The 11,075-nt window shown below is 47.5% G+C and overlaps 1 non-coding gene and 1 pseudogene across 1 annotated transcript; one reads left to right on the forward strand and one right to left on the reverse strand.

Annotated features, from left to right (window-relative positions):
• Positions 1–3,540: 3,540 nt before the first annotated feature.
• Positions 3,541–8,617, forward strand: LOC123450875 (annotated as a pseudogene).
• A 2,319-nt stretch (positions 8,618–10,936) lies between these two features.
• LOC123451580 lies at positions 10,937–11,075 on the reverse strand. Its single transcript, XR_006632420.1, has one exon. It is a non-coding gene; the product is annotated as a small nucleolar RNA Z247 (small nucleolar RNA).

Raw genomic sequence — 11,075 nt, forward strand, 5'->3', positions numbered from 1 at the left:
CGGCACGAAACATCGACAACTGCGGAAAGGGTGCCCTGTGCTGCTTGCCAAGCATGCAACCGTCGCAGTACTCCTCCACGCAATCGACCACCGGCATCCCGCGCACCATTCCTTTGGTGGACATGGTTCGCAGAGCACGGAAGTGGAGATAGCCCAGCCTTGCGTGCCAGCGCCAGGTTGTGTCATCGTTGTTCGCCATGAGGCACACTAGCGAGTCGATTGATAAGACCCCAGTGTACAACCTGCTTGAGCTGATCTTGACGCGAGCTAGTGTGTGTTGTCCCGGATCGTGGATGGTCATGACTCCGGCCTTGATCCCGGTCGAACAACCGCCCTCATCCAGTTGCCCCACTGAGATGATATTGGTGCGAAGGCTGGGGATGTAGAAGACCCCCCCCCCCCCCCAGTGCTCGCTGGTGGCCGCTCTGGCCCCTGAACACCACGGTGCCCCTGCCTCAGATCGCCACGGCGGATCCATCTCCAAACTTGACTGTGCCATGCACGGTTTCGTCCATCGTCGCGAACATGCTCCGATCTCCCGTCATGTGGCTGTTGGCGCCTGTGTCAAAGAACCAGACGCCATCCTGAGAGGGAGCGGGGATTACCTTCTCCTCGTTGAGGTAGACGGCTTGGGGAGCAATGATCTGTGGGGTAGTAGAGCTGGTGACCACGGCCATGAAAAGCCCGTGGTCTTGTTCGTCGCCGCCCTGCGCGAGGTTTGCTTGCTCCTGATTGCCCTTCTGCTCCTGCTCGCGGAGCCAGGTTCGGCACTCCTTCTTCCAGTGCCCTGGGATGCCGCAGTGGTGGCATTTTCCCTTCTTTTTCTTGCCACCGGAGCCACCACCACCACCCCCTGCTGGCTTGCCTCCGCTGCCTTGGGGTTTCGGTTTTGCCGGTGACTTGTTCTTGCCGCTGCCGCCTCCCGACGATGATCCGCCGCCGCCAGCTTGCCGCTCACGCGCGAACCACTCCTCGTGTGTGAGGAGTAGACGACCTCCGGGCTGCGTCGCACCGTCAGAGATCATAGTGATCCTCGCATGCGGAGAAGCGCCCCACGAGCTCTTCTATGGTCATCGTCTTCAGATCGACGAGGCTTTCGATCGCCATCGCCATCTGATGGTACTTCCGCGACACCACGAGGAGGAATTTATGCACGGCCTTGAGTTCCGTCACAGGATCACCATACAACTCCAGATCGGCGATTAAGCCAGTGAGCCGCAGCCCGAAGTCCTCGACAGACTCGTCGTCTTTGAAACGGAGGTCCTCGAACTCCCGCCGGCGTACTTGTGCCTTTGCCTCGCGCGCACGCTTGCTGCCCATACGCAGAGTTTTGAGCGTTTCCCACGCCGTCTTCGCCGTGTCCTTGGCGACCAGGACACGAAGCATTTCCGGCGGCACCCCCATGAGAATGATCTGAAGGGCCCGCCGGTCATCACGCTCATCTGCGGTGCCCTCGGCCACCGCAGACCAGACACCCGCAACCTGCAGTTTGACCTGCATCAGGAGTGCCCACTCCATGTAGTTCGTGCGAGAGAGGACCATAGTCGAAGAAGAGGTCTCACTCTGCACGACCAGCTCGACGATCCTCAGCTCGTCGCTGCTCCCAGCCGTGAGGCGAGCCAGTGGCGGTGAGGATGGGGTGTGACCCACATTCGCCTTTTCCGCCGCCGCCGCTCGCTTCCGGACTTCCTCTGCTTCGTCGCTCGACATCTTCGCCGCAGATCGAACACCGTTGGGCGCCGGAGGATGGCAACACCGCCGGGCTCTGATGCCAATTGTTGTTGCCGAACGAACGCAAGAGAGAGAGAGATCGCTAGAGCTCCTGCAAAACCGGATCGAAGGAGAGTGGAGGGTTCCGTGCTGCCTCAATTGCGCAGCTTTTCTGTTTCTGTTATTCCCTGTTATATGCGATCATACACGCACGATCTAACTACCTCCTGGCTCGGGGTGCCTCGATCCACTTCTGTCGCGCTGACTGGCGACTGGATCATAGCAGAGCCCAACGAGCCAGGAGAGAAAACCGCAGAGGGAGAGAGTGCGCTAGACGCAGCTCCTCCACTACCTGCATGGGTATATCAACCCATGCGTTATTACAAACAGGAAGAAAAAAGAAAGCTATGCTGAATGCATGAGATTAGTATCGGGGTCTAACATGGACGAAGTAGCTATTTGCTAGCTGACCTTCTCACTAAGGCGTTGTTTGTTCGATTTTCCCATGATCCCATTTTTCCTTTTTTTTTTACTTCTCGTGATTTATTGGGCCAAGCATATATACGTGAGTAGACTCAGGATATTGAGGCCAGGTTGACGCGATGTGCAGGAAGAACAGGCCGCCGGGTTGACGGGGCGAGAACGGCAACAAAGTAAAAACAATATTTTGATGACGTGAGGTGAATGAGACCTTATTGTTTCTCAGCTAGATGAACACATGTACGAGTTACATACAGGTTTGATACGAGACAACCAACACACGATGCAAAGCCGCAAAGTTCAAAATACAAAATTGTAAAGTGCACATTTCATGATCAATTTGATCGGAGCAGCATACAAAAACATTACTATGATATGACATATGTTGCGTCAAAGACATAATTCGATTGGAGCGGAGATCTTGATTCTAGCTGCTCAGCTTGTCGGGGTCTTACAGGCGGCTGCGCGTCGGAGAATCCTCTCCGAACTGTAAGGCTCCCGTTTTCTCTGCCTCGTGAGGCCTCCCCGCGTTCACCCTGCTTCTAGGGAGGTCACGAGGCCGGTGCTTCGGCTGGCTTCTGGAACTGGCAAGAGCACCTCCTGTTCCTGCTGCCGCGGTTGGTGAGGAGGTAAGATAGCTCCATACCCGCGACATGAGCAGCTCCAGACGGGATGCCATTGATTCTCACTACCTAGCTTCTGGCGCTAGCTATGATAGTTGATCACTAGTGTCCGTGGTTCTGTCAAGAGGGCAGCGTGATAGTTGATGAGCAGCTGTGTGCCAAGAGGAGGTTGATGCGTGATGACAGTCTCCAAACAAGCTGCTTATATATCCTCGCTCTCCCGGTGAAGTGAACTTGCACGTGCGTTCATCGAGTCAAAACGACGAGTGAAGAAGAAATCAATGGACACGAAAACTGAGGAACGCGGCCGTTCAAACCAAGACGACGACTCTACTAGTAGTTCAGAGTTCAGACCACACCAGTCAATTCAAAGAATAAAAAGGAAACTGCACTTCAGACAAAGAATGCCGCGCTGGTCAGACAAAGAATGCCACACCGTGGCAAGAGTTTTGTCTATTGATGGGCGCTGGGTTCATATGATTTTAATAATCTCTGCCGTACGTACGTGCTTAACCTTCCGGTTCATATTTTAAATTTTGTGTTTCTGAAAAAATTGTAATCATATTTTTTTCTGGAATACGCATGAGTGTGCGTACTATATATATATATATATATCTCCCTAATAATAAAGCAAATAGGGTTTCTGGTCGTCCGTCGTCGTGGTGTTTTTGCAAAAACACCCTTGTGTTTTATCAAAATCAACCCGCGGTCCTATTAGTCAGTCAACATGAACCGGTACGGGCGAGAAAGAAAATTCCGCCCAGACGACCCACGACCTTACCTCATCTCCATCTACAGCGCGCCGCCGCCCCCTGCCATGTCGCCGCACGCCGCCGCCCCATGCCATGTCGCCGCGCGCCACCACCACCGACCCCCGCCCCTCCGCCGCGCGCTGCCACCACCGACCCCTGCCCCTCCCCCGTGCACTGCCAACGCCGTTCCCCGCCGCTGTGGCCACCCCTACACGAAGAGCCCCTACCCCTATCGTTTTCCACTGTCAGCAACAATCGACGCCGGTGAGGCACCTTCCCCAACTCATCTTTCTCCTCCTCTTCCGCCGCCGTCGCTCTCTATCGGCCGATCAACTCCCTCGAGTCCAACCCCTCCTCACACGACCGCATCCCAATCCTCCTCTGAGTGCGCACGCTCGATCCAGATCCACCCTTTTCAAGGATGCATCATAGATAAGAGCTCGTTGCAGCGGCGAGCGTTGATTGTAGCGAGCAGGGAGCCGGCTAGGTCCTCGCCGACGAGGGCCGTCATGGCCTTCACCTCTGACAGGAATTGGTGTTCGTATAAAATGGGGAGCAGTTCTCCCTTTCAGAAGAGGGTGCAACAATAGCACGTGAGTCAGATGTTCCTATGGAAATCAAGAATCTGGATAAAGGCTCAGCGGGTTCAAGTGTGGCTGCAGATGTAATCTCTCTTGAAAGATATGGCACATGCAAATATCAGTTTTCAAGGGAATCAAGCATGACTGATTTTCCTGCTGGATCTGAAGTTGAAAACGAAGCTGAATATTATGCGGGGAATATAACATCTGGATTGGTTGGGCATGAAGATGATTTAAACCTCCAGAGTACAGATGACTGCTCAGCAGACATTGATAGCAACAATACATATGTCGTGGTTGACAGAAAATCTGATAAAACATCTGGCAGTTGCGAGTTTATTGGTGATTTGAATCCCTCGTCTCTGCAGAAGCGCTCTCTGCTTAAGTCTCACCCAGAATCCCAATCTGCATGTTCGAGGAAGGTGGGCAGCTTCTTGAAAGATGGTATGGAGGTTCTCGATACCATGTCTGAAGTATCACCAAGAGAAGAAATAGTAGAATCATATCCTATTGGATCCGAAACAATATCTAATTCTGGAGATGAATTGAAGCTAATTCGTACTGAAAGTACGTCAACTGATTATTCCATAGAGCGCTCTTCACAGAACTTGTCTGCTCAAGATACTTCAGGTGTTCAGCTGCCAGTTGATAACTCTTACCTGGTAAATTCAGTATGCTCTGTACCTGGTTATCAAAATGATCTTGCTGTTACTAATGTCGATAGCATGCTCAACTCCATTGCTGAAGACAACTGCAGTAAAGACATTTTAGTAAAGGACAGTGCGGTTGATTTTTCATGAGAGGCGAGGCCTGAACAACAAGAGGACATCTGCAACAGGGAAAGTGCCACTGAGGTTCCTACAAATTATCAAGTGTCTACAAGTCAGGAGCATGTCACATTGCTAATGGATCAAGTGTCTTCTACCAAGAACCCATTCAATATAGATGACACCAGGAGTGATGACTTATTTGAGCTTGCTTCTGGTTACCATTTGGAGGCACCAAATGTTTTTGAATCAGAGCAGGAAGTTGACTCTACATCTCAGACAGTTTTCAACCAAACCAGCGTTGCTGACGGGAAACACTGTCCGATCTCAGGTGAGAATTCTTGGTTTTCATTTTCTACCCGTGTGCTTGGTACAAGTTGGCGATTATTTTTCTTATTAACCTATGTGGCAGTTATCCTAGATATATCTTTGGAAATAAAAACATTATAGTCAATATGTATATCATGAGGAAACACTTTTTTGTGGGGTGATGAGGCTATACTTTGTTGTTGTTTTATTGGGTATGCTAAGTTATTGGCATAAGATTTGGTATGTGGCAAAAATAAAGTAACATTGTGCTCCGCGCATGTCATGCCAATATACAAAGATTCTCGTTGGATTCGTTTTTAGCTTTCCATTTTCTTGTTAGGGAGTAACTGTAAGGTCTATAATTCTAAGTTCAACCTTTAGTTGGCAACTAATAAGTGGACATCTGATTGATGATTTATGCATAGAGAGAAAACTTAGTTCAGTTTTTTAAATAGTAGTTGTACTATTCCTAAATTTTGTTCGAATATCTCACTATTCTGCTAGAATTGAACTATTTTCAGTTTCCCTTTCACTCGATACTTCAGTGCTAACAAACAATCTTTTTTTTAATTGGCAGCAATTTTCAGTTGGGTGGGTATTGCTCGTTTTCATTTACATATCTTTTCTATGGCCTTTGTCGAAACACAATAAATTGTCGTAGACTACAATAATCATATTTGTCGTTTCATTCCTTGGCTAGCTTAAATTTTACCAATCCGGTACATGGTTGACATAGGAACTAAGATGTGCAGATACAGTTAGCTAATGTCAAGCATACTGGAGGAACAAAGAAGTTTATGTCAGTAATTTTTCATGTTCAAGAGATTTTGTGGCCCTTCTTGATATGTCCAATTGTTAAATATAACACTGCATCAACCAGACCTTAATCCTCCACTTTTGCGTCAACCAAATGATTTGTAGGATTTACATCAGATTGGTGCAATTTGACGAACTTGAATTGTCTTCTGTTGGACATTATAACTTTTATGAGTTTTTGATGTTCGTCCGTTGCAACGCACGGGCACTTTTACTAGTTAAAGAAAAAAGTGAGGGAAAGAGCACCCCGTGTTGGTGTTATATATTGCTTGAACCCAACTCTATCCTAAACGATTACGCCCGATGCTTCCATACTTTCCAAGCACAAGAGTGAGTATAGCTCTGACGTCTCTTTCGTTACGCCCATTGCCGGTCTTGCTTTGGAACCACTCTTGAAGCTTCTTTCCCCCACGCTGGGTTCCACTCTTGTTTTCCAAGGTCAGTGCATAAGGCCATCCAGACCTCGCTCGTGAACACACAATCAGTAGTAGATAGTTTTTTTTATAACACCTCGAGAGGGAAGGGGTTCCTGCATTTCATTAAGAAGAAGAGAGTTGGTTCAGTTTATGAAGAAAACCGGACCTGAAAACCTAACATTCTTGGTTAATCAGGAAAAACAGAATGAAAACCCCAAAATAAAAAAATGAGAAAAAAGAGACACTAGTGTGCGACAGTGCGGAAACGTCTTAGCCATCTAGGGCGACGTGTTGCATGTTATATAGATGGGTTGCGAGCCCTCATACCGCGTACAAGGAGATATAATTACAATCTTGAAGATCAAGTAATGCAAGGGATAGATAAGAGTTTAAACAATACATAAGTATCTATCCATCTAACTTAAACCTCTCTAGAGATAAACCTCTCCTCTAACGATTCGGTTGAGATACTAGCAGCCGCATATATGTTTAACATCCTCCCTTAATCACAACTTCATCAAGTTGAGATTATGCTTGAAGTCTTCAAAACTTCTTGTAGAAAGAGCTTTGGTAAAACCATCTGCAACCTGGTCCTTTGAGTGAATAAACCTGATGTCCAACAGTTTATTTGCAACCCTTTCTCTAACAAAGTGAAAATCTATCTCAATGTGTTTAGTTCTTGCATGAAAACTGGATTTGCTGATAGATAAGTAGCACCTAGATTGTCACACCATAAACATGGAGCTTTGGTGCTTCTTATGCCTAGTTCCTTGAGAATAGACTGCACCCATATTATTTCTGCTGTTGCATTGGCCAATGCCTTATATTTTGCTTCTGTACTAGACCTGGAAACAGTTGCTTGTTTTCTTGCACACCATGATATCAAGTTAGGTCCAAAGAAAACTGCAAATCCACCATTTGAACGTCTATCATCTACACACCCTGGCCAGTCTGAGTCGGAGAACATACTAACAAGTGTAGATGAAGCCTTGCAGAAATTCAAACCAATGTTTAAAGTATTTTTCACATATCTCACAATACGTTTTGCAGCAGTGAAATGAACTGTAGTGGGTGCATGAAGAAACTAACAGACCTTATTTACAGCCAATGATATGTCAGGTCTGGTGTGGTGAGTGTTAGGTATTGAAGTGCACCTACTAAACTTTTGTATCTTGTACTATCATGTGGATTCAGAAGTTCTCCTTCAACAAGAGATAGTTTTTCTGTACTAGATAAAGGAGTTGGTACTGGCTTACAATTTTGTAGACGAGCCTTCTTTACTAAATCTGTTGCATACTTAGCTTGAGAAAGGTGAAGGCCATCCTTGTGTCTTTTTACCTCAATGCCAAGGAAATAGTGTAGATCTCCCAAATCCTTAAGAGCAAACTCTGCACTCAAGTCTCTTAATAATCCTGTTATAGCTTCATTAGATGAGCTTGTCACAATGATATCATCAATATATATGAGAACAAATATGGATGTATTTGATTTGTTATAAATAAATAATGAAGCGTCAGACTTTGAAGGGATGAACCCAAGTGCTTGCATCTTCTTGCTGAGACGAGAGTACCATGCTCTTCGAGCCTGTTTTAATCCACACAGGGCATTGTCAAGTTTGCACACATAAGAGGGTGCATGTGAATTTTCAAAATCAGGGGTTGTTTCATGTAAACCTCTTCCTCTAGAACACCATGCAAAAACGCGTTCTGTACGTCTAGCTGTCGCACACTCCAACCCCTGGACACAACAATAGACAAAACAAGACGAATAGTGGCAGCTTTAACTACTGGACTAAATGTGTCTTCATAGTCAATACCATACCGTTGTTTGAATCACTTTGCAACAAGTCTAGCTTTGTAACGATCAATGGTTCCATCAGCTTTTCTTTTTATCCTGAAAACCCACTTACAGTCAATAATATTTTTACCTTGCTGTGGGGAACCAGATGCCATGTCCCATTCTTTTTAAGTGCTGCTAGCTCATTATGCATTGCCTCTCTCCAATTTTCCTTACCAAGAACCTCCTCAAGAGTATTGGGTTCTCCTGGTTCACCTGTCGAACAGACTAGCCCAAACTTTGTAATATGTTTGTAATCAACTAGTTTAGTTACCCCTTGTTGTAGACGTGTTCGACACTGAATGGGCACCTCCAGAGGTTCTGTAGAGATTGCTGGTGTAGATAATCCCGGCGCTGGCGATCCCAAGGCGAAGTCGCTGTCGTGTTCGGGCGTGTCGGCTGCGGCTGGCGCAGGCGTTGCCTCGCCAGGATCTTCCGCGCGTATCGGGTGTTGCACAGGAGTGCTTTGGGCCGCAGACGATCCAGGCCGAGGCATACCATCACGTCCCAATGATTGGGTTGGCCCACCTGCCGGCTGGCGAGAACCGTCGACGCGCCGTTTGTAGACGTGCGGTTGGGCAGCCAGGCGCGCGCGCATCGAGGAGGGACCAGCCCGCCAGCTGTCTAGCGGTGATTGGCATGCATGGCCCCGCGCGGAGTCGGCTGCGCCTCCAGCCAGGACAGGAGCCAGCCCCGAGGTGGATTCTGGCGCTAACTCCGGGGGGGATATCCTGCATTGCAGTGGTGCACCAGGACTCGATCCCGAGGCGGATCTACTGCAGCTCAGCGCTGATTCCGAGAAAGATTTGCCCCCCACGCTGGGACACATAAAATGACGTCGTGTTTCACTATTTTCGGCATCATTTGGGCTGTTTTCTTTGCCATTTGCACTGTGCTCTGCATCATCACAAGTCTCATGAAGGTTATTAGATGGGTTAGTCATAATATGATCATCACAAATATCAACGCCCCCTTGATCATGTCCGGAGAGATGAGGTGGAAGAAGCAAAATTTCTTTGCGTAGGAGAGCACCCGCATTAGGATGGAGGGTTGCAAAGGGAAATTTGGTCTCATCAAACACAACATCCCGGGAAATATAGACACGACCAGTGGGGATGTCCAAGCACTTCACTCCCTTGTGTTGGGCACTGTATCCAAGGAAAGCACATTGTTTTGATCGAAACATGAGCTTGCGGTTGTTATATGGGCGAAGATTTGGCCAACAAGCGCAGCCAAAGACACGAAGGCATGTGTAGTCTGGTTTGATATGGAGGAGGCGTTCCAAAGGTGTTTCATTGTGGATGACACGGCTGGGTAACATATTAATGATGTGAACTAGGGTAAGGAATGCTTCATCCCAAAACTTAAGAGGCATAGAGGCACCTGCTAGAAGAGCCAAACCGACTTCAACTATGTGCCTATGTTTGTGTTCTGCTGATCCATTTTGCTGGTGAGCATGTGGACATGACACGTGATGTGAGATGCCCAAACTTTGGAAGAAGGAGTTGAGTTTTTCATACTCTCCTCCCCAATCTGATTGAATGGCTATCAATTTTCTGTTAAACTTACGTTCAACAAGTGCTTGGAAGTTTTGAAAAACTTAAAACACATCAGATCTCTTTTTGAGAAGGTAGATCCATTAAAATTTGCTATAGTCATCTATGAAGCTTACATAGTATGTGTATCTACCAACAGAGGAAGGTGCAGGACCCCACACATCAGAGAAGATTAATTGTAGAGGCTTGGTAGAGACACTGGTAGATATAGGATACGGCAATTGATGACTTTTAGCACGTTAACAGGAATCACAAATAGTTTCAATATTTCGCTCACCAACAAACGGGAGCTTATTTCTCCTAAGTAACCTTTCTACTAAAGAAAAAGAAGCATGTCCTAAACGATCATGCCATTGAGTGGATGAGAGCTTGACAGCACTGGAAGCTTGTTTATTGAATCTTCTAAACTCTGGAATCAACGGGTAGAGCCCTCGAACACATCTACCTCGATAGAGAATTTTCCTCGTTGCCTGATCCTTGATCAAAAATAAATAGGGATGAAACTCAAGAAACACATGATTATCAATAGTAATTCTATGAACAGATAGAAGGTTTTTGTGGGCACGAGGAACATGTAAGATTCTTTTAAGATGGATTTTTCTACTAGGGGTGTTGATAGTTGAATGACCAATATGACATATACCCATACCTTCGCCACTGGCAGTATGGATTTGATCCTTGCCACAATACTTTTCCTTCAAGGTGACTTTCTCCAGCTCATTGGTGATGTGATTGGTGGCGCCACTGTCAACATACCAATTGGTATCGACGCCATAGGAGCCGTCTGCCATTGCAGCGACTTTTTCTTCATCCTGTGAAGAGCCTTCGTCCTCGTCGTAGCGGTACCAGCAGTCCTTAGCCACATGCCCGAGCTTGCCACAGATCTGACAGCGGGGCGAGTCTGGTCTGCTTCTGTTGGCACCACCATCGCGACGTCTGTTGGAGTTGCCGCGAGGAGTGCCACCACCACCACGTCCTCTACCGCAGAAGGAGCCACGCGAGCGAGAGCCACCACCACCATGGCCTCTGGTCGCAGAGTTGGCAGAAGATTCGAAGCCAGCGCCGGTGCCGTGATACTGCGCCATGCGTTGATCAAAGTTACTGAGCATAGCGAAGAGTTCATCGAGGGTTACCGGGGTGACGCGTGCATCTAGGGCGGAGATGAGGGGCTGATAATCTTGATCAAGCCCATGGATGATGTAGGAGATGAGCTCATCATCCTGGATGTC

This window comes from Hordeum vulgare, chromosome 4H (assembly GCF_904849725.1).
Source record: "Hordeum vulgare subsp. vulgare chromosome 4H, MorexV3_pseudomolecules_assembly, whole genome shotgun sequence".
Taxonomy (NCBI): domain Eukaryota; kingdom Viridiplantae; phylum Streptophyta; class Magnoliopsida; order Poales; family Poaceae; genus Hordeum; species Hordeum vulgare.